This window comes from Lepus europaeus, chromosome 4, assembly GCF_033115175.1.
Source record: "Lepus europaeus isolate LE1 chromosome 4, mLepTim1.pri, whole genome shotgun sequence".
NCBI lineage: Eukaryota > Metazoa > Chordata > Mammalia > Lagomorpha > Leporidae > Lepus > Lepus europaeus.
In genome coordinates, this window is record NC_084830.1 from 95916379 (window position 1) to 95936341 (window position 19963).

Sequence of the window (19963 nt, forward strand, 5' to 3'; positions counted from 1 at the left end):
AGCAAGGCAAATTCTGGAGAATAATCTATAGCTCGATGCTCTGCCCTCTAAGAAGAGTTCAGCCACACTCTAACATTTTCTCAGGACCATGTTTTCTCATTTAAAAAAAAAATATGGGAAGGCTAAATTTTTTCAAATCTTCCAGTTCCATGTTCCTTTTTGTTTAATAATTACATGTCAATTTCTCTCTCTCCTTTTGCATGATACTAGGAGTAATAGAAAAATACAAACTATACTTTGAATACTTTACCTAGAAACATCCTTAGCTCAGTATTCAATTTCATCATTCACAGATTCTGTCTTCCACAAAACACAACACAATTCACACAGTTCCTTGGCATTTTGTGATAAAGATCACCCTCTCCCACTTCCAATAATACATTCCTCATTTGCAACTGATACCTCACCAGAAGCACCTTTAGTGATCTCCACATATTTCTACCAGGAATGTCTACCACTTACTGCAATTCAGGCATTCCTCGGATGCAACTCAATACTCTTCCAGCCTTTTCTATCACCAAATTCCACAGTCAGCTGTAGGTTTCTTGAGGTAAACTAGGACTTAGTAAACTAAGACTGCCATAACAAAATACCACCGATGGTTGTATTAAACAACAGAAATTTATTTTTCCACAGTTATGGAGGTTGCAAGTAAAAGATCAAGATGCCATCAGGGCTGGGTTTTGCTGAGGCTATACGTCCTGGTGGATAGATGGTCACCTTTTCTTTGTGTCTTCACAAAGTCTCTTCTCTGCACAAGCAGCAAGAGAGAGAGAGAGAGAGAGAGAGAGCACAAGTTTTCTGATATTCTATAAAAACAACAATCTTTTTAGATTAGAGCCCCCAAATTAAGATTGAACATTAATTATCTTCCTAAATTCCGTTTCTCCAGATACATACATTGGGTTCTAGGAATTCAATATATTGGACTGAGATTTGGTTCTTCGGTCTATAACATATGTAACTAATAACAAGACCATCCCAATCCACAGTTCAGTGAGCACAATGAGGTACCCCAATTTTCAGCCAGGTTAGCATTGGAAGCTTGTGGGGCTCCAGGATTTCCATAACTGATAAGCAATAAGAAGGACCTTTATAATTCAGGTGCCAAAAAAAGACCATGTAGGGAACCAGGACCTGCAGCTGTGCGTGGCAGTAATGAGGTGGCATCTCCATTTCTCCAGGCTTAACAGCAGTTTAGCCAGCTAAAAGAAAGTATAATCTAGCATCTTGTAAAATAACTTCCAAACTTTGCTAGTATAAAGCTCACTTGTTATACCAAGATCCAGAAGATCTTGTGAAAGCAAAAAGAAAATAAATGGTCAACATCACAGTGACAGAGACTGTGGATTCTATCAATATTTAAAGAATATACATCAGTACTCCTCAAACTTCTCCAAAAAGTGCACGAAGAGAGAACACTTTCTAATCAGTCAAGGAGAAAAATATCAACCTTCTTTTTTTTTAGTCTTGCATTAAAAAATAATAATTTAGGAATATCTTTTTTTATTTAGTAAATATAAATTTCCAAAGTACAGTTTATGGATTACAATGGCTTCCCCCCCTCATAATTTCCCTCCCACTCGCACCCCCCATCATCTCCTGCTCCCTCTCCCATTCCATTCACATCAAGATTCATTTTCAATTACCTCTACACACAGAAGATCGATTTAGTATATATTAAGTAAAGATTTCATCAGTCTGCACCTACACAGAAACACAAAGTGTAAAATACTGTTTCAGTACTAGTTATAGCATTACTTCACATTAGACAACACTTTAAGGACAGATTCCACAAGAGAAGTAAGCACACAGTGACTCCTGTTGCTGACTTAACAATTTGACACTCTTGTTTAAGGCGTCAGTAATCTCCCTAGGCTCCAGTCATGAGTTGCCAAGGCTATGGAAGCCTTTTGAGTTCGCCGACTTTGATCTTATTCTGACAGTCCAAGTGGAAGTTCTCTCCTCCCTTCAGAGAAAGGTACCTCCTTCTTTGATGGCCCCGTTCTTTCCACTGGGATCTCACTCGCAGAGATCCTTCATTTAGGGTTTTGGTGGTTTTGTTTTTTTTTTTTTTTTTTTTTTTTTTTTTTTTTTTTTTTTTTTGCCAGAGTGTCTTGGCTTTCCATGCCTGAAATACTCTCATGGGCTCTTCAGCCAGATCCAAATGCCTTAAAGGCTGATTATGAGGCCAGAGTGCTATTTAGGATATCTGCCATTCTATGAGTCTGCTGTGTATCCTGCTTCCCATGATGGATCATTCTCTCCCTTTTTGATTCTATCAGTTAGTATTAGCAGACACTAGTCTTGTTTATGTGATCCCTTTGACTCTTAGACCTATCAGTGTGATCAATTGTGAACTGAAATTGATCACTTGGACTAGTGAGATGGCATTGGTACATGCCACCTTGATGGGATTGTGTTGGAATCCCCTGGCACATTTCTAACTCCACCATTTGGGGCAAGTCAGCTTGAGCATGTCCCAAATTGTGCATCTCCTCCCTCTCTTATTCCCACTCTTATATTTAACAGGGATCACTTTTCAGTTAAAATTTAAACACCTAAGAATAATTGTGTGTTAATTACAGAGTTCAACCAACCTTCTATCAAAGAAAAATAAGCACATCAGAAGAAAAGAAAATTTCAGACAGTACCTCCTAAAAATATTGATGCAAAAACTACTAGTAACCCAAATACAGCAAAATATTTAAAGCTCGCTCTGTGTGTGTGTGTGTGTGTAAATAGTTTTGTCCCAAGAAATTATTGGAATTATTAGAAATTGTTTTTCCAATTTAGAAAAATAAATCACTATAGTAATGTCACATTAATAAAATGATAGAAAAAAATGACACATGAGTAGAGCAGGCATTGTGGCTCAGTGGTTAAGCTGCCACTTGAGACAGCACATCCCTTTTTGGAGTTGTGGTTACTCCTCTTCCAATCTGACTTCCTGCTAATGTGAACTCTTGGAGGCTTCAAATGGTAGCTCAAGTGCTTGAATCTCTGCCACCCTCATGGGACACCTGAATTGAGTTCCAGGATCCTGGCTTCAGCCTGACTAAGCCCAGCTACTGTGGGCATTTGGGAAGTAAATTGGTAGACAGAGCATCTCTATGTGTGTCTTTCTTTTTTTCAGTCCTCTGTCTTTTTAATTAATTAATTAACTAAAACCTTAAAATGACTATATCAATTAAAGCAGAAAAAGAAACAAAAGCTAACAACTTTTACTCAAGAGTAGTCAGTTAGAAAATTAAGGGGAAAAGGAGCTTTCTCAACATTTTAAGTGGCATTTACGAAAACCTCACAGAAAACAATGTATTAATGGTAATTAAAGCACTCCCTTTAAGGTCAAGGCTGAGACTAGATTGTCTGCTTTCACCACTGCTATTCAACATTATCCTGAGAGTTCAAGCCATAACAATTAGACAAAGGAGATTAAAAACATTCAAGCTGGAAAGGAGAAGTACAACAATTGAGGGTCAAGGTTGGGCTGTTAACTGATTAAGTTGCCACCTGCAAGGCAAGCATCCCATATGAGCGCCAGTTCAAGTCCAGGCTGCTCCACTTCCTACTAATGTCCCAGGGACTGAAATGGAAGTCAGCCCAAGTAATGGGGCCTCTGCACCCACTTGGGAGTCTCAGTTGGAGTTGCAGGCTCCTGGGGTCAGCTTGGCTCAGCCCTGGCTGATGTAGCCATCTAGAGTATGAATCGTGGGATGAAATATATTTCTGTCTATCTCTCCCTCTGTGTGTGTGTGTGTGTGTAACTCTGCCTTTAAAATATATTAAAAAACAAATCTTTTTAAAAAAAGAAGTAAAATTATCATCTATTTTAAAATGAAGTATATTTATTTTTTACTTGTGTGTAATTCACAAAATAAGTAGAGCTAATAAAGGAATTCAGCAAAGTTCAAGGTACAACAAATCAGTTGTGTACTCTCTATACCAGCGATGAACAACCTAAAAAATAAACTTAATTACAATTAAATACAACCCAAAATAAACAAAAACACAGGACATGAGATTGCTTTTAGACTGAAATATATAAAACATCACCAAAATAAATCAGAGAACATCTACATAAATGAGCAATATCTAGTATGTATAGATTGGAAGACTGAATACCATTACAATGCCAAAATCAGATAAACCATCTACAGACTCAGTGCAATACCTATTAAAGTTTCAGTAACCATTTAGTGGAAATGAAAAGGCTAATCCTCTAATTTACATGCAATTGCAAATGGTTCTTTTTTAAAGATTTCTTTATTTATTCGAGTTACAGAGACAGAGGCAGAGAGAGATAGAGAGAGAGAGAGAGAGAGAGAGAGAGAGAGGCAGAGATCTTCCATCTGAGGATTCACTCCCCAATGGCTGTAATGTCAACATTGGACCAAGCCAAAAGAAGGAGCCAGAAGCTTTGTCCAGATTTCACATATGGTTGCAGAAGCCAAAATACTTGGACCATATTCCACTGTTTTCCAAGGAGCATTATCAGGGAGCTGGATGGGAAGTGGAACAACCAGGAATCATACAGGTGCCCACATGGAATGCAGGTGCTGCAGTATGCAGATTAACTCACTGCCCGCACAGCACCAGCCTCACAAAGGTTTCTGAATAACCAAAATAATATTAAAACAAAAGAAAAATTGGGGGAACTTAGTTTCCAATTTCAGCATTTACTATAAAGCTACATTATTCAAAATAGTGTGGATAAGAAATCAGGATAAGAATATAGATAAAAATATAGATAAACAAAATATAATTAAAAATTCAGAAATAAACCCACACATCATGGTCAATGGACTTTGCACAAAGGAGCCAAGACTCATCAGGGGCAAGAATATTATATTCAACAAATGAAGTAGTAACAACTTAGAAAGCCTAATACAAAATAATCTAGTTGGAATCTCAACATTAGACCATATAGAAAGATAACTCAAAATGGATCAGCAATGCAAATATATGATTAAAACCATAAAACTCCTAAAAGACAACATAGGGGTAAGTCTTCAAGTCTTTGCATTTAGCAGTGGTTTATTATAAATAACATCAAAAGCACGAGCGACAAAAATTAAAATAGATAAATTGGACTATGTTAAAATTAAAAGTTACTTGCTTCAAAAGACATTATCATAAAAGAGAAAGACAATTTACAGAATGGGAGACAATATATGCAAATCATAAATCTAACAATGTCTCATACTCAAGACATATACTTACAGCTCTACAATGAAATGACAAAGAGCTCAGCCTAAAAATTGGCAAATAAATTGAATAACATTTCTCTAAACAAGATACACATAGAGACAACAAACGTAGGAAAAGATGGTCAACACTCTTAGTCATTAGTGAAATACAGTTCCAGACCACAATGGTATGCAGTTTCTTACAAAGTAGGATAGCTATATTAAGAAACAACTTGACATAAGGCTACTCTTGTTTGCAGATGACATGATTCTATGCAAAGAAAGACTAAAGTCTCCAAGACACTATTAGATCTGATAAGTGAGGTCAGTTAAAGTTATGTGATATAAAATCAACACACAAAATCAGTAGCATTCTTATATACCAATAATGAACCGATTGGGAAAGAAATTATAATCAATACCATTCAAAAGAGCAAAAACAACAACAACAAAAATCTTGGAATAATTTAATGAAGGATGTGGAAGACCTTGGAAAGGCCTCCCATATTCATGGATTAGAAGAATTAATATTATTAAAATACCCATACTATACAAAGCAATTTACAGATTCAACAAAACCACTATCAAGAATAAGGAAAAAACATCCTAAAATTCAATTAGAGATACAGAATCCTCTGAGTAGTAAAATCAATCTTAAACAAAGAGAACAAATCTGGAGGCATCGTACCAGATCAAGACATACTACAGAGGTATTTTAACCAAAACTGGCACAAAAACACATAGATCAAACAGAACAGAGAATACAGAAATAAATCTGCATACCTATGGGCATTTGATCTTTGCAAAGATACCAAACATTAGCACTGAAGAAAGGACATTCTCTTCAATAAATGTTGCTGGGGAAACTGGATATCCATATGCAAAGCACTGAAACTTGAACTCACCCCCACTTCTCACTCTATACGAAAATCAACTCAAAATGATCAAAGATGCACATGTAAGGCCTGAAACTATTAGAATAAAACAGACCATACAGTGTCTTAAAAACTGCACCTAACTCCCACCACTTTATTTTTGAAAAGCATTATATAGGATATTTTTGCAAATGGTCAAAAGTAATTCTTAATGCACTTGACATTAAAATCAGAACATTCATGAAAGAAAGTACAGCAACACTGTATATAATTTCATGAAATCTGGACATACATGCATTTTTCTCAGAAGTCTTAAATCATTTCAGAAATAGTTTTTACAAGCTGCCATTTTCTCCTATATTTCCTCTGTTGTGCGTAGTATAGTAGGGAAGTTATGGGGGGGGGGGGTACATTGTAATCCATAAGCTGCACTTTGGAAATTTATATTCATTAAATAAAAGTTGAAAAAAAGAAACCTATTAACCTCAAAATGCACATTAAAACATCATTTTTCTCAACAACAACAAAAAAAAGAAGCAACTTGAATGGCATGAATACTGTTGACTAACATTTTTTTGCGACATCCTCACACTAGTTCTTGTCTGTTTTTACGGATCAAACTGTGGCCACTCTTCAAGTAAACAAGAAACACATGCAGAAGCAATATTTAGCATGTCCTCATGATCCTCAAAATCAGGTGATCTTTCCCTCGGGGCTCTGAGTTCCAACTGCTCCTCTGATTGACTAGTCCCTTTATTATTCCAGGATGGCTATTAATATCCCTTTGATAGAAAAAAATTAAATCCAAGTTGAGATTTTTCAAAAATGTCTCAGATAAATAACATTCCCCTGTACAGTGTAAGATGATGTAAAAAGTATTGACAGATGCTTTTTTTATGGAAATAGGAAAAAAAACAGTTCTAAAGTGAATCACATAACAACTTCTCAGTATAAATATTTTCTCCTATTTTTAGAAACACATATTATCTCTTTTTTTAAAAGATTTATTTATTTACTTGAAAGTCAGAGTTACACAGAGAGAGAAGGAGAGGCAGAGAGAGAGGTCTTCCATCCGCTGGTTCATTCCCCAATTACCCATAACAGCGGGAGCTGCACTGATCCAAAGCCAGGAGCCAGGAACTTCTTCCGGGTTTCCCATGTGGGTGCAGGGCCCCAAGCTCTTGGGCCCTCTTCCACTGCTTTCCCAGGCCATAGCAGAGAGCTGGATCAGAGGTGGAGCAGTCAGGACTCGAACCGGTGCCCATATAGGATGCTGTCACTGTAGGCAGCGGCTTTACCACTATGCCACAGTGCCAGCCCCACATATCATCTCTTAATCATGACAGAATATATATACTTTTGATAGCTTCTTATTTACTGAAAGCTGTTAATAAAATAGGATGCCCAGTTTAACTTTGCATATAGATTACAGTTTAGTTTTCTACACACTTTCCAAATAAAGTGATTCTGCAAAAATGAACATATATTCATTTTTTTTACCAAAGCCTTTGTGTACTTTCCAATGACAGCTGACACTCAATTAGCAGCTGAACAATGATCTAATCTCAGGGGTCTTGCTGACATAAATAACCACCCTTATGTGTAAACAGCAATTTTCTCCTGACATGAGGACAGACAAGCTACAATTGTGATATTTAAATTGTACACTTTCATTCAAAATATGGGTTGTGTAGGAAGCGTAGGGTAGATGGGGACAATGCTTACCAAAAAAGAAAAACCAAATTAGGAAAAGAAAAAGCACAGATGTAAGAGAACGCATAATTCTGAGAAAGAGAGAAAACATGACCTGAGAACATCTTTTTTACCTTTTTAATATATTTTATTGCCCTTTTCTAGTTTTTCTTGTATAATTTTAAAATATTTTATTTCTAGAAGATAAATAAATTTCATATACACCATCAAATTTAGTAATATACAATACACAAATTCAGTAACATAGTGATGCTTCCCACCTTGCTATCCTCTAGTCTCCTCCTTTTCTCATTTTTTTTAAGTTTTACAATGACATACTTTCATTTATTTTATAACCATAAGCTTAACCCACCACTAAATAAAGAATTCAAAAAACAGGAAGAAGACAAAGACGAAGAAGGAGAAGAAGAGAAGGAGGAGGAGATAGTGGAGGAGGAGGAGGAAGAAGAAAAAGAAGAAAGGAGAAAGAGAAAAAAGGAATAAGAAATATCGTTCCTCAACAGTAGACAAGGGCTGCAAAGAGTAATCAAACCTCAAAATGTCAATTTTGCTCATATACATTATATTTTTGTATTCCATTAGTAACCACAGATTAGGGGAAACATATGATATTTGTCTTTTGGCAACTGGCAGATTTCACTCAGTACAATAGTTGCAAGTTGTATCCTTTTTTTTTTTTTTTTTTTTTTTTTTTTTGCAAAAGACAGGATTTTGTTCTCTTTTATGGCAAATTCTGAGGCGCTTTTCCATAGTGTATATGTACCACATTACCTTTATCCAGTCATCAGCTGCTGGACATCTGGGTTGACTCCATATCTTAGCTTTTGTGAATTGAGCTGCAAAAAACATAGGGGTACAGACAACTCTTTCATAAGCTGATTTCATTTCATTTAGTTAAATTCCCGAGAGAAGGATGGTTTGGTCAAATAGTATATACATCTTCAGATTTCTGAGGAATCCCCATACTATCTTCCACAATAGCTGTGCTAGTTTACATTCCCATCTACAGTGGATTAGGATATGTTGGGGCCAGCACTGTGGCGTAGTGGGTGAAGCTGCCGCCTGCAGTACCAACATCCTAAGTGGGCGCCATTTCAAGTCCCAACTGCTCCACTTCTGATCCAGCTCTCTCCTATGGACTGGGAAAGCAGTAGAAGATAGTCCAACTGCTTGGGCCACTGCACCTATGTTGGAGATCTGGAGGAAGCTCCTGGCTCCTGGTTTCAGATTAGCTCAGCTCCAACCAATGCGGCCAGTTGGGGAGTGAACCAACAGATGGAAGACCTCTCTCTCTCTCTCTCTGCCTCTCCTTCTCTCTCTGTGTAACTCTGCCTTCCAAATAAATAAATCTTTTTTAAAAAGGACATATTTTCCCCACATCCACACTAGCATTTATTATTTCTTTATTTCTATATGAAAGTCATTCTAATTGGGGTAAAGTAAGACCTCATTGTGGTATTGATTTACATTTCCCCTATGGCTAGTGGTCCTGAGCATGCTTTTCACGTGTCTGTTTGAATTTCATCCTTTGAAAAAAATGCCTGTTCAAGTCCTTTGCCTTTCTCTTACTGGATTGTTTGTTTTTGTTGTTGTTGAATTTCTTGAGCTTTTTATAGATTCTGAATATCAATACTTAATTCATTTCATAGTTTACTAATATTTTCTTCCATTCTGTCAGCTGCCACTTCACTTTGTTGAGTGTTTTCCTTTGCAGTGCAAAAGCTTCTCAGCTTGATATAAACCCATTTGTCTAATTTAGCTTTGTTTGCCTGTGTTTCTGGGATCTTTTCCGATAATTCTTTGCCCATGACAATGGCATGCAGAGTTTCCCCAATGTTTTCCTATACTAATTTGATGGCTTCACATAACTGATTCAGACTCTTGATCCATTTTTGAGTGGATTTTTGTGTAAGGTGTAAAGCAGGGGTCTTGTTTCATACATCTACACCTAGAGATCCAGTTTTCCCAGCCCCATTTGTTGAAGAGACTGTCCTTTATACTGGAATTGATTTTATCTCCTTTGTCAAAGATTAGTTGATTGTAGATGCATCAATTGATTTCCGTTGTTTTATTTGGTTCCATGGGTATGTCTATTTTTGTGCCAGTATGAGGCTGCTCTGATTATAGCTGCCCTGCAGTATGTTTTGATAACTGGTATTGTAATGTATCCAGCTATGTTTTTGTTGTTTAAGATTGTTTTAGGTATGCAGAGTCTCTTGTATTTCCATATGAATTTTAGCGTTGTTCCTTCTAGATCTGAGAAAAATGTAATGGGTATTTTGATTGGGATCTCATTGAACCCATAAATTAACTTGAATAGTATGGACCTTTTGGTGATATTAATTCTTTTAACCCACAAACATGGAACATTCTTCCATTTTTTGTATCTCCTTTTATTATTTTCTTTAATGTTTTATTATTTTTATTGTAGAGATCTTTCACCTCTTGGTTAAATTTATTCCAAAGTATTTAAAATTTTTGTAGCTATTGTGAAAGGTACTGATCTTATAAGTTCTTTCTCAGCCATAGCATTTTCTATGTACACAAAGGTTATTGGTTTTTGTGTGTTAATTTTACATCTTAGAACTTTACCAAACTCTTGATGAGTTTCAATAGTTTCTTAGGGGAGTCATTTGGTTCCCACATATATAGAATCATGTCATCTGTAAACATGGATAATTTGACTTCCTCCTTTCCAATTTATATTCCTTTCATTTTTTTTTGGCCTAATAACTCTGGCTAAAAGTTCCAGAACTAAGTTGAATAGCAATGATGAAAGTGGACACTTTTGTCTAGTTCTGGATCTTAGTGAGAATACTTCAAAATATCCCCATTCAATATGATGCTGGCTAGCTGTGGGTTTTTCATGTATTGCCTTCATTGTATTAAGAAATGTTCCTTTAATACCCGATTTGGTTAAGGTTTTTGTCATGAAAAGATATATGCTTTTTCTGCATATGTTGAGATAATCATATGTTTTTTTTTTTTTTTGGACAGGCAGAGTGGACAGTGAGAGAGAGAGGGAGACAGAGAGAAAGGTCTTCCTTTGCCGTTGGTTCACCCTCTAATGGCCGCCGCGGTAGCGCGCTGCGGCCAGCGCACCGCGCTGTTCCGATGGCAGGAGCCAGGTGCGTCTCCTGGTCTCCCATGGGGTGCAGAGCCCAAACACTTGGGCCATCCTCCACTGCACTCCCTGGCCACAGCAGAGAGCTGGCCTGGAAGAAGGGCAACCGGGACAGGATCGGTGCCCCGACCGGGACTAGAACCCGGTGTGCCGGCGCCACAAGGCGGAGGATTAGCCTGTTGAGCCACGGCGCCGGCCAATCATATGGTTTTGATTCTTCAGTTTGTTGATGTGATATATCATATTTATTGATTTGCATTTGTTAAACTATCCCTGCATACCAGCAACAAATCCCATTTGGTTTGAGTGAATGATCTTGCTGATGTGTCATAGGATTCAACTAGCTAGTATTTTGTCAAGGATTTTAACATTTATGTTCAGCAGGGATATTGGTCTATAGTTTTCTTTCTTTTTGTATCTTTTTCTAATTTTGTAATTAAAGTGATGTTGGCCTCAGAGAAAGAGTTTGGGGAAATTCCTTCTCTTTCAGTTGTTTTGGATAATTTGAGAAGAATTGGAATTGTTTCTTCTTTAAAAATTTGTAGTATTCAGCAGTGGGACCATCCAGTTTTGGGCTTTTCTTTGTTGGGAGGATCTTTATTACTGATTCATTCTATGTCTTGATTATTGGCTTATTTAGGTTTCTTATGTCTTCATGACTCCATTTGGGTAGATTGTATGTGTCCAGAAATCTATTCTTTTATTATAGATTTTCCAATTTTTTAGCATATATCTGTTTGTAGTAATTCCTGATGATTCCTTTTATTTCAGTGGCATCTGTTGTAACATCTCGTTTTTCAACTCTGTGTTTACCTGGGTCCTCTCTCACTTTCCCCCATTTTTATGGATAGTTGGCCCAATGGTGTAGCCATTTTGTTTATTTTTTTCAAAAGAAAAAAAAAACTCTTCATTTCATTGATCTTTTGTATATTTTTGAGGACTGTCAATTTTGCTTATTTCTTCTTCAATTTTAATTATTTCTTTCCTACTACTAATTTTGGGTTTGGTTTGTTCTTGTCTTTCCAGATCCTTGAGATGCGTTATTAGAACAAATCATAGTGATTTGATGTCTTTCCAATTTCTTGATATAGGAACTGATTGCTAGAAAATTCCCTATTAATTCTGCTTTTGCTGTATCTCATAAATTTTTATATTAAACACTTTTTATCTGGTGCTGATGTTGTGGTATAGAGGGTAAAGCCACCACCTGCAATGCCAGCATCCCTTATGGGCATCAGTTCATGTCCTAGCCGATCCACTTCTGCTCCATGGTAATTGCCTGGGAAAAGAAGTGGAAGATGGCACAATTATTTGGGCCCCAAAACACATGTGGGAGACCCTGAGGAATCTCCTGGCTCCTGACTTTAGTCTAGCCAAGCCCTGGTCATTGTGGCCATGAGGGGAGTGAACCAGCCAATGGAAGATATCTTCTATCTCTCTCTATATGTCCCTCTGTATCTCCCCACCTTCTCTTTCTCTCTCTTCCCTCTTTACTCTCTCTATCCTTCTCTTTGTAACTCTCACTTTCAAACAAACAAATAAATAAATCTTAAAAAAATAGAAAAATAAAAATTGTTATCAAATTTTCTACATATTGAGTTTTAAATACATAATTGGATTCTTTATAGGGTACAGTGTGATAATTTGATGCATAGATAGAATGTCTAAAGATCAAATCAAAATGATTAACATCTCCATCTCCTTAAACATTTGTCATTTCTTTTTATTTGGAATCTTTAAGCTCTGTATTCTAGACTTAATTGAACTGGCCAGCATCCAGTGCAAAAATAGAAATGTGCTCCACCAATGTGGAAGACAACTTGAGTAGAAACAAGGAAATAGCCTAGTACAAAAAGCATATTGGATGTCAGTAGGTTACTATCCTTGAAGGGGTGAAGGCGAGGGAACTTTTCTGTCTTTTCAGATTCTGCCATTTTGTTTCAGTTATGGATCTCCTGATTTTTTGGAAGGCTGACATGTTGTGGAATTCCTTTCTTTCTCCCATGTTTCAATTTGATAGCATAGCACATAACATAAGTGAGTCCATTTTGGCCTGGCTATTGGCCTAGTTCAGGAGCTCAGTGCAAATCAAAGTCTTCCTTATTAAAGTATTATATTTAATATTTTAAGGCTGGATCAGATTAAGACAGTTGATAACAGATTACAGTTTGAACCAGCCTAAACCTGTGTCTTGATAAAAGGCCGCCTACCACCATAACCATGTGGGTTGATTTCATTTGCAAAGAACATTTAAATGGACTTGGACTTGGAATGGAGTTAACTTGCTTTGACAAAAAAAAGAGCAGTGCATCAGAGTAAGACAGTTTACCTCCCTTAATGGATTAACAGGATTTGATTGAATGATTTTGCTTAATTGCTCCTAGAAAGTAGTTTGGCTTTCTCTTGTCTCATTATTCTCTGATGTTACCCAAACACACAAAAGGTTGCTAATGTAGAATGCACTATTTGCAACCAAACCTAATTGAAACTCCGATGTTCTTAAATTCCCAGAATTGATCCTAAGAACAGAGCAGAGAAGGATGGCACAATTAATAGGGATTTGAATCTGATGTAGTTTTTTTTAATAGTGCAGAATAAAAAGCACAGCTTTTCCAAGTGAGGGAGAATGCCTATGTGTGGGTGGGTGAGTGTGTCTAAGCAAGCTCATCATGAGATCAGGAAATGAAGTACATGTAGACATAACTATGTACAAAAATTATAAAAAGGAGAGAGGAGATTGAAAGGGTCTAAGGCAAATGAAGAGAAAAAAGAACTGCAACCCTACCTTTCTGCCTTTTCCTTAGCTTCTTCTGTAGAGAGGGCAACACTGCTTCTTAGGCTTCTCAACGGAGTCCTAATATCATTTCCTACCTGTTAGTGTGAACACTCCGAAAGAGGAGACCCTGGTCCTCTAACCCTTGTTAGTCACCACCCTGAGGATCAGGCACAGGGCAGCAGAGCCATTAACCATGGCTCTCAGCAGGCAGTTTACAGGGGACGTAGGCACTCAGCAATGGAGAAGCCTCCCAGAGCTCAGCAGGAGAACTATATTGACCATAGGCAAACCATATTGTTAGAAAGGAACCTGTTGATGGGTGTGTGCTCAGGAGGCCAAGGCCTATGTTTGAGAACATAAACCTTCAAGATGGCTTTTCTCTGCTGGCTGCAGGACCAGATGGGGAGAAGGGGGAGGAGATGGATCAGGGAGTGCTGGAATTGTTTGCTTTTCTATACCTTCTTTTTTTTTTCCCAGGTGGAAATTCAAAAGCAGTTCAGCTATCTCTCCCTCCCACTGCTCCTTGCAGCTCTGTGGAGAAGGAATCTTTACTTAGTATAGAGTCGGTCTTCTGTATATAAATTTAATTAAAAATAAATCTTAATGGAGAATGGGACTGGGAATGGGAGAGGGACGAGGCAGGGAAGAAGAAGTGAGCATGGGAGGGTGAGTATGGTAGGAAGAATCACTGTATTCCTAAAGATATAGTCATGAAATTTATACTTATTAAATAAAAGATTTCCAAAACAAACAAAAAAAGGAATCTACCCTTTTCCCAAGAACTTGCTCTATCCTTATCTGTTCTTTACAAAATACAATAGTCCTGGATATCACTGTAAGGAGAAAATTTGTTCCACTTATTATTACATAAACTTGATTTAAGAGCTAACCGTTTGATAAATCTGGAACAGCTGAAGGAAATGTAGTGAGCACCACCAGAAGGAACTCCGGAGTGGGTAAGGAGATTCTGGGTTTCACCATCACTGCCTTGATAGCAAGGAGAGGAAATGATTGATGTCTGCCTGAAGCATTGGGAAAATGCTTTGCCCTACATACAGTCCTCACCTGACACCCAGGCTGTTTTTGAATATAATTTGTTTTTATCAGAATGGCTTTCTGCTGGGCAGAATGACACCACCCAACAAATTCCACATTCTAACCCCTGGAACCTGTGTATAGGTCACCTTAGATGGCAAAAAGGAGACTTTGCAGATGTCATTGACAAATATAGAGATGGGGAAATTATCCTGGGTCATTCTAGTGGTCCTAAAACAAGCAACAGGTCCTTGAAGGTGAAGAGGACTGCAGAAGAGAAAGTAGGAAGTGATGCATGCTAAGGACTCCAAATGTTAGGGTTGAATTTGAAGGCAGGGAATGGGCACACAGACAAGAGAGTGGGCTAGAGAAGGCAAGATGATGAATCTACCCTTTAGCCTCCAAGAGGAGCACAATCCTGCCAACACCTTGCCGGTAACCCTGGGTTGGACTTCTGAATTCTATCACAGTAAGAGAATAAATCTGTAGTTTTAAGGCCCCATGTTTATATTGATTTGCTAAGGCAGCACCAGAAAATTTGTACAAGAGCTTCGCTTCTTTTTCTGGGTATGAGTTACAAATACCCCTGCCCAGACCAGGACTCAGCACTAACACCAAAGATGGCAGGGAGATCATCTTGCCCTTCCTGATGATGGTTTTGAGATAACATTGACCCAACATACAAATGTGTTAATTCATCAAACATGCACTGAGCACCATCATTCTCTTTCCTAGAGGTTGACATAAGAAAATGAATCAGAAATGGTCTTCTGGTAGCTCACAATCTATATTGGAAGAAACCTGCATTTGGATAAATATTGAATTAGTCTAACATTCCCTGACACCACACATTGACTCTGAATGTTTTTATCTATGGCTTTCCTAGTCTTATGATCAGCATATGTCTGCTTTGAAATTATTAATAGTGTGAAGGAAAGTAACAAATAATTATTCTAATTAATTTCAAGAACATTCCTATAGTTTATGATAATCTTGATATCACTATAATATGCACATACTCATAAAGTTCACAGGTGATAAATAACCTGATAAAGGTCACACAGCAAGTCATTGACAAAGCCAAGGTCATGTGTGTCATCCCCCAGTGAGAAGGCATTTTGCTAAGCTGATGTCAATTTCATTACTGCACTGCTAAGATCTCATCACTGTGTGACGTTTCATGTACAGCAAATGAAGAAACCAGCTGTTATCCCTGCTATTATTCTCCAGTCTGATCTGTACACCTCACTAGGTGGCTTTGAAGACCAAAGGATGTATGGGAAATCCCTCTGCAAAGAAAGTGATACCACTTTCCTCCAAATAGTCAGATTATATTATAGCATTTAAAAAAACAGAATTAAAAAAAAAATGGAAGCTTCTACCCCTGAAACATCCCTGAGGCATGGGCGTTGGTGCAGTAGATAAGACACGGAGTACGATGCCCACATCCCATATCACTGCGCCCAATTTCAAGTCCTGGTGATTCCCGTTAACATGCACCCTGGGACGCAGCAGGTGACAGCTACAGAACGTGTGTCCCTGTCACCCACGTGGGAGGTCTGCATTGAGTTCTTAGCTCCCGGCTTCAGCCGGGCCCAGAAAAGGGTGTGGTGGACATTAAGGAGTGAACTGGTCATGGAAGATCTCTGACTCTGCTTTTTTTTCCTGCTTGACTTTGACATAATTTTAAAATATTTTTAGATAAAAAAGACCATCTTTTAAAAAATCCTTTGACTGAACTACAAGTCTACAGTCAGAGTGATGTTCTGTAGTAGTTTTTCTAAGGTAGACAATTCCCATGAGGAAAATTATATTCTCACTTATAAAACTTTCTTTCCCTTTGGTCTGAAAGGGAGGTTTTTTCTACTTACTGTTTACTTTGCTGATGCCGAAGTAAATCTAGCTATGTAATTATAATTTAAGCTCTTATTTTGGCTATGCTATTACAAAAAATGTTAGACATCTCTTTTATAAGGTCTATAGATTAAATTGTGCATCCTACAGATTCCTTCATAATAGAATTAGTTTCCTACCTTGAGGAGAATAGAGAAATGAAAGAACAAGTTGAGCTTAGGATAGAGAAATGAGGGAACAAGTCCTAGATCGCTTGCTGACAATAGCAGTATCACATGAATACTTAGCAAACAGTTTCAACCATTAGATAACAACTTAAGAAAACATTTACCAGAAGGTCCAATGCCTTCTATAAAGTTTAAGAATCATGTATTTGGAAACACCTCTTAAATATCTAACATGGTGTAGTTTGTTTAACCAGTAAACTTAAGCACACACATATAAAATGTTTTTAGTTTCTTTCTACCAACAAGTATAAAACATATGATACAGAGATTCAGGTCACACAAATTAAAATGCATCTTTGATTAATTTTAGCAGCTTAAATTTATGGACAATCTTATCTATAAGCCAATTAAAATAAAATTCTTAATAATATTTTCCCATGTGGACAAACAATATGTACACACATATAACATAACATAATAGACCAATATAGCAAATTTAATAATAGCTTTTAAAATCTTTAACTCTTTTTGTAGATTGTCAATTGATTTGAATTGCTTTTTGTTTTTAGTAACCTCAGTTAACCATACTTTCTCTGCCATTAACGTTCAATGTGACTGTTGATAAGTAGCAACTTCCGCCTGCCATTTGCCAAAGATATTTTCTAATATATGCTTTGAATTCCCTGTTATCTTTTGCTGTGAGGTTTCCTTCCTTTTCCTTCTTTCATATTAATTACTGTGTTTCTGTGTTTCTGTGTGTAACACATCTTTAAGCATCTTTTGCAGGGCAGGATGAGTGGCAACAAATTCTTTCAGTTTCTGTTTGCTATAAAAAGTCTTTATTTCACCTTCATTCACAAATGAGAGCTTTGCAGGATATAATATTCTGGGCTGGCAGTTTTTCTCTCTTAGTACCTGGGCTATGTCTTGCCATTCCCTTCTAGCTTGTAGGGTTTCTGACGAGGAGTCTGCTGTGAGTCTAATTGGAGATCCTCTGAGAGTCATCTGACGTTTCTCTCTTGCACCTTTTAGAATCTTTTCTTTATGTTTCACTGTGGTGAGTTTGATTACAACGTGTCATGGTGAGGATCTCTTTTGGTCATGGTTACTAGGGGTTCTATGAGCTTCCTGGACTAGGATGTCTCTGTCCTTCTCCAAACCCGGGAAGTTTTCTGCTAGTATCTCACTAAAAAGGCCTTCTAATCCTTTCTCCCTCTCCATGCCTTCAGGAACTCCTAGAACCCGAATGCTGGGTTTTTTAATAGTATCCTGTAGATTCCCGACAATATTTTTTAGATTTCTAATTTCCTCTTCTTTTCTTTGGTTTGACTGTATACTTTCCTATGTTCTGTCTTTTAAGTCTGATATTTTCTCTTCTGTTTCACTGACTCTGTTTTTAAGGCTCTCCAATGTGTTTGTCATTTGATCTATTGAGTTCTTCATTTTGATTTCTCTTCACTATCACACTTTCCTGTTCTCCTAGTTTCTGCATTTCATTGAGATTCCTCCTTAAGATTTCATTTTCTCAAAGGAGATTTTCTATCCTGTCCAGTAAGGAATTCTGTACCTCAAGCATTTGTTTTTGAAAACTTCTAATTGTTTTTATCATATTTTTTTTTGAAATCTGTATCTTGCATTTCTTCCATCTCATCATCTTCATAATCTTGACTTGGGGTTTCTTGTTCATTTTGTGGTGTCATAATTTCTTCCTTGTTCTTTTTTCCTCGATTTTTGCGTTTGTTGCTTGGCATTGCGGAGATATCTTTGGATTCTTCTGCCCTCGCTGTGGTGTTTTTTCTTGTTATATTATGACTGTATTAAATGGACTGTCTGCTTTTGATGAAGCCTTACATGCTTGAGATGGGTGTGGCCTGAGAGCTCTTTTTGGTTCCTCAGGGCTAAGGGTGTGCCAAAGGTGACACTCCCAGGTTAGGCGTGGTAAGTCTCTCTCTCTTTCTTTCTTTCTTTGATTCAAAAGGGAAGTACTTCTGCAAGGCTGAATGGAATTAGAGGTATTTAGCAGGCGAATTATATACCCACAGGAGCCAGAGATCAGAAGCTCTTTCCCAAGGACCACACAGGGAATCTGTGCTGCCCTCAGTGTGGCTCAAATTCTCCTGCAGTCTCCCACTGGGTTGCCAAGGTTACCGAATTGTAGCCTCTCTGGAGAGTACTCACGTGAATTCCGTGAGTTCTCTACCCCACTGTCTCTTTTTTCACAGTCTCATTTGATTAGCACCACACATTCACTAGGTCCTAATCTCCTGTTATTTCACCCTCGCCAGAGTCAGGTTTTTCTGCTAGGCTCAGGGCCGGTGCAGACCTGAGGTCGCCCTGCTTATGATGTATGTCCAAAATGGCGCCTGCTCTTTGTCTTGTTCACCTTTGAGAGGTGAGCGGAGAGAGAGAAACTCGTGTCCGTATTGGTCGCTTTTTTTTTTCCTATCTCTTCTAGTTAGCCTGGTGAACTTTTCCCCACTGGGTTTCAAGCCTCGTTCCCTCTAGTCTCCTCTCTGCTTGCCTGCTGGTGTCTCGGGCTATTGAGGTTCGGCTCACCTTGCGTTCCAGCGCTGGTGTGTTGATTCTGCTGCTGGTGTCCCGAACTTGGGCTCCCACACTCTCCACGCAGGTCCACTGTGAATCACTAGTTCCTGAAGAGTTTCCTCTGCTGTTTCTTCCCCTACTCTTCCTTGAACCTGCAGTATCTCCATTTTTATTAAACTGTGTCTTCCCGGACTATCGTTGTGCTCCCTTCCTATTCTGCCATCTTGACCCCTCTCTCTTGCAATTTTTTTTCTAATTGTTGCAAATCTGCTTGCCAAAAAAAAGCATGTAAGTGGACCTTTGTAGTTTAAATCTGTGTTGTCCAAGGCTCAAAAGTGAAACTGACTGTGCCTTAAATGCAGATGCTAGAGACCTTCAGGTCCCAGTCTCCCAGCCTCCCTCCCTTAGCTTTCAGTTTCCTTGTCCTACCTTTTGATAGCAGTAACGTTAACAAACTGAATTGAGGGAGAGGTACACGTGGCCCTACAATGTTCCAATCCCTGTACTTTGTGAAGTTATTTGTTTCTCCCTTGGATAATACCCTTATATCCAGTATTGTTGGTGGATTTCACTTGGGGAACTTCCAGGTCTGGGTAGAAGACTTCCAGGCCCTGGGCAGAAAGCACTGAACCTCAGTTGGCCATCATCAACGTACTGTGAAGAACGCAGCATTGCTGGCCACCTTG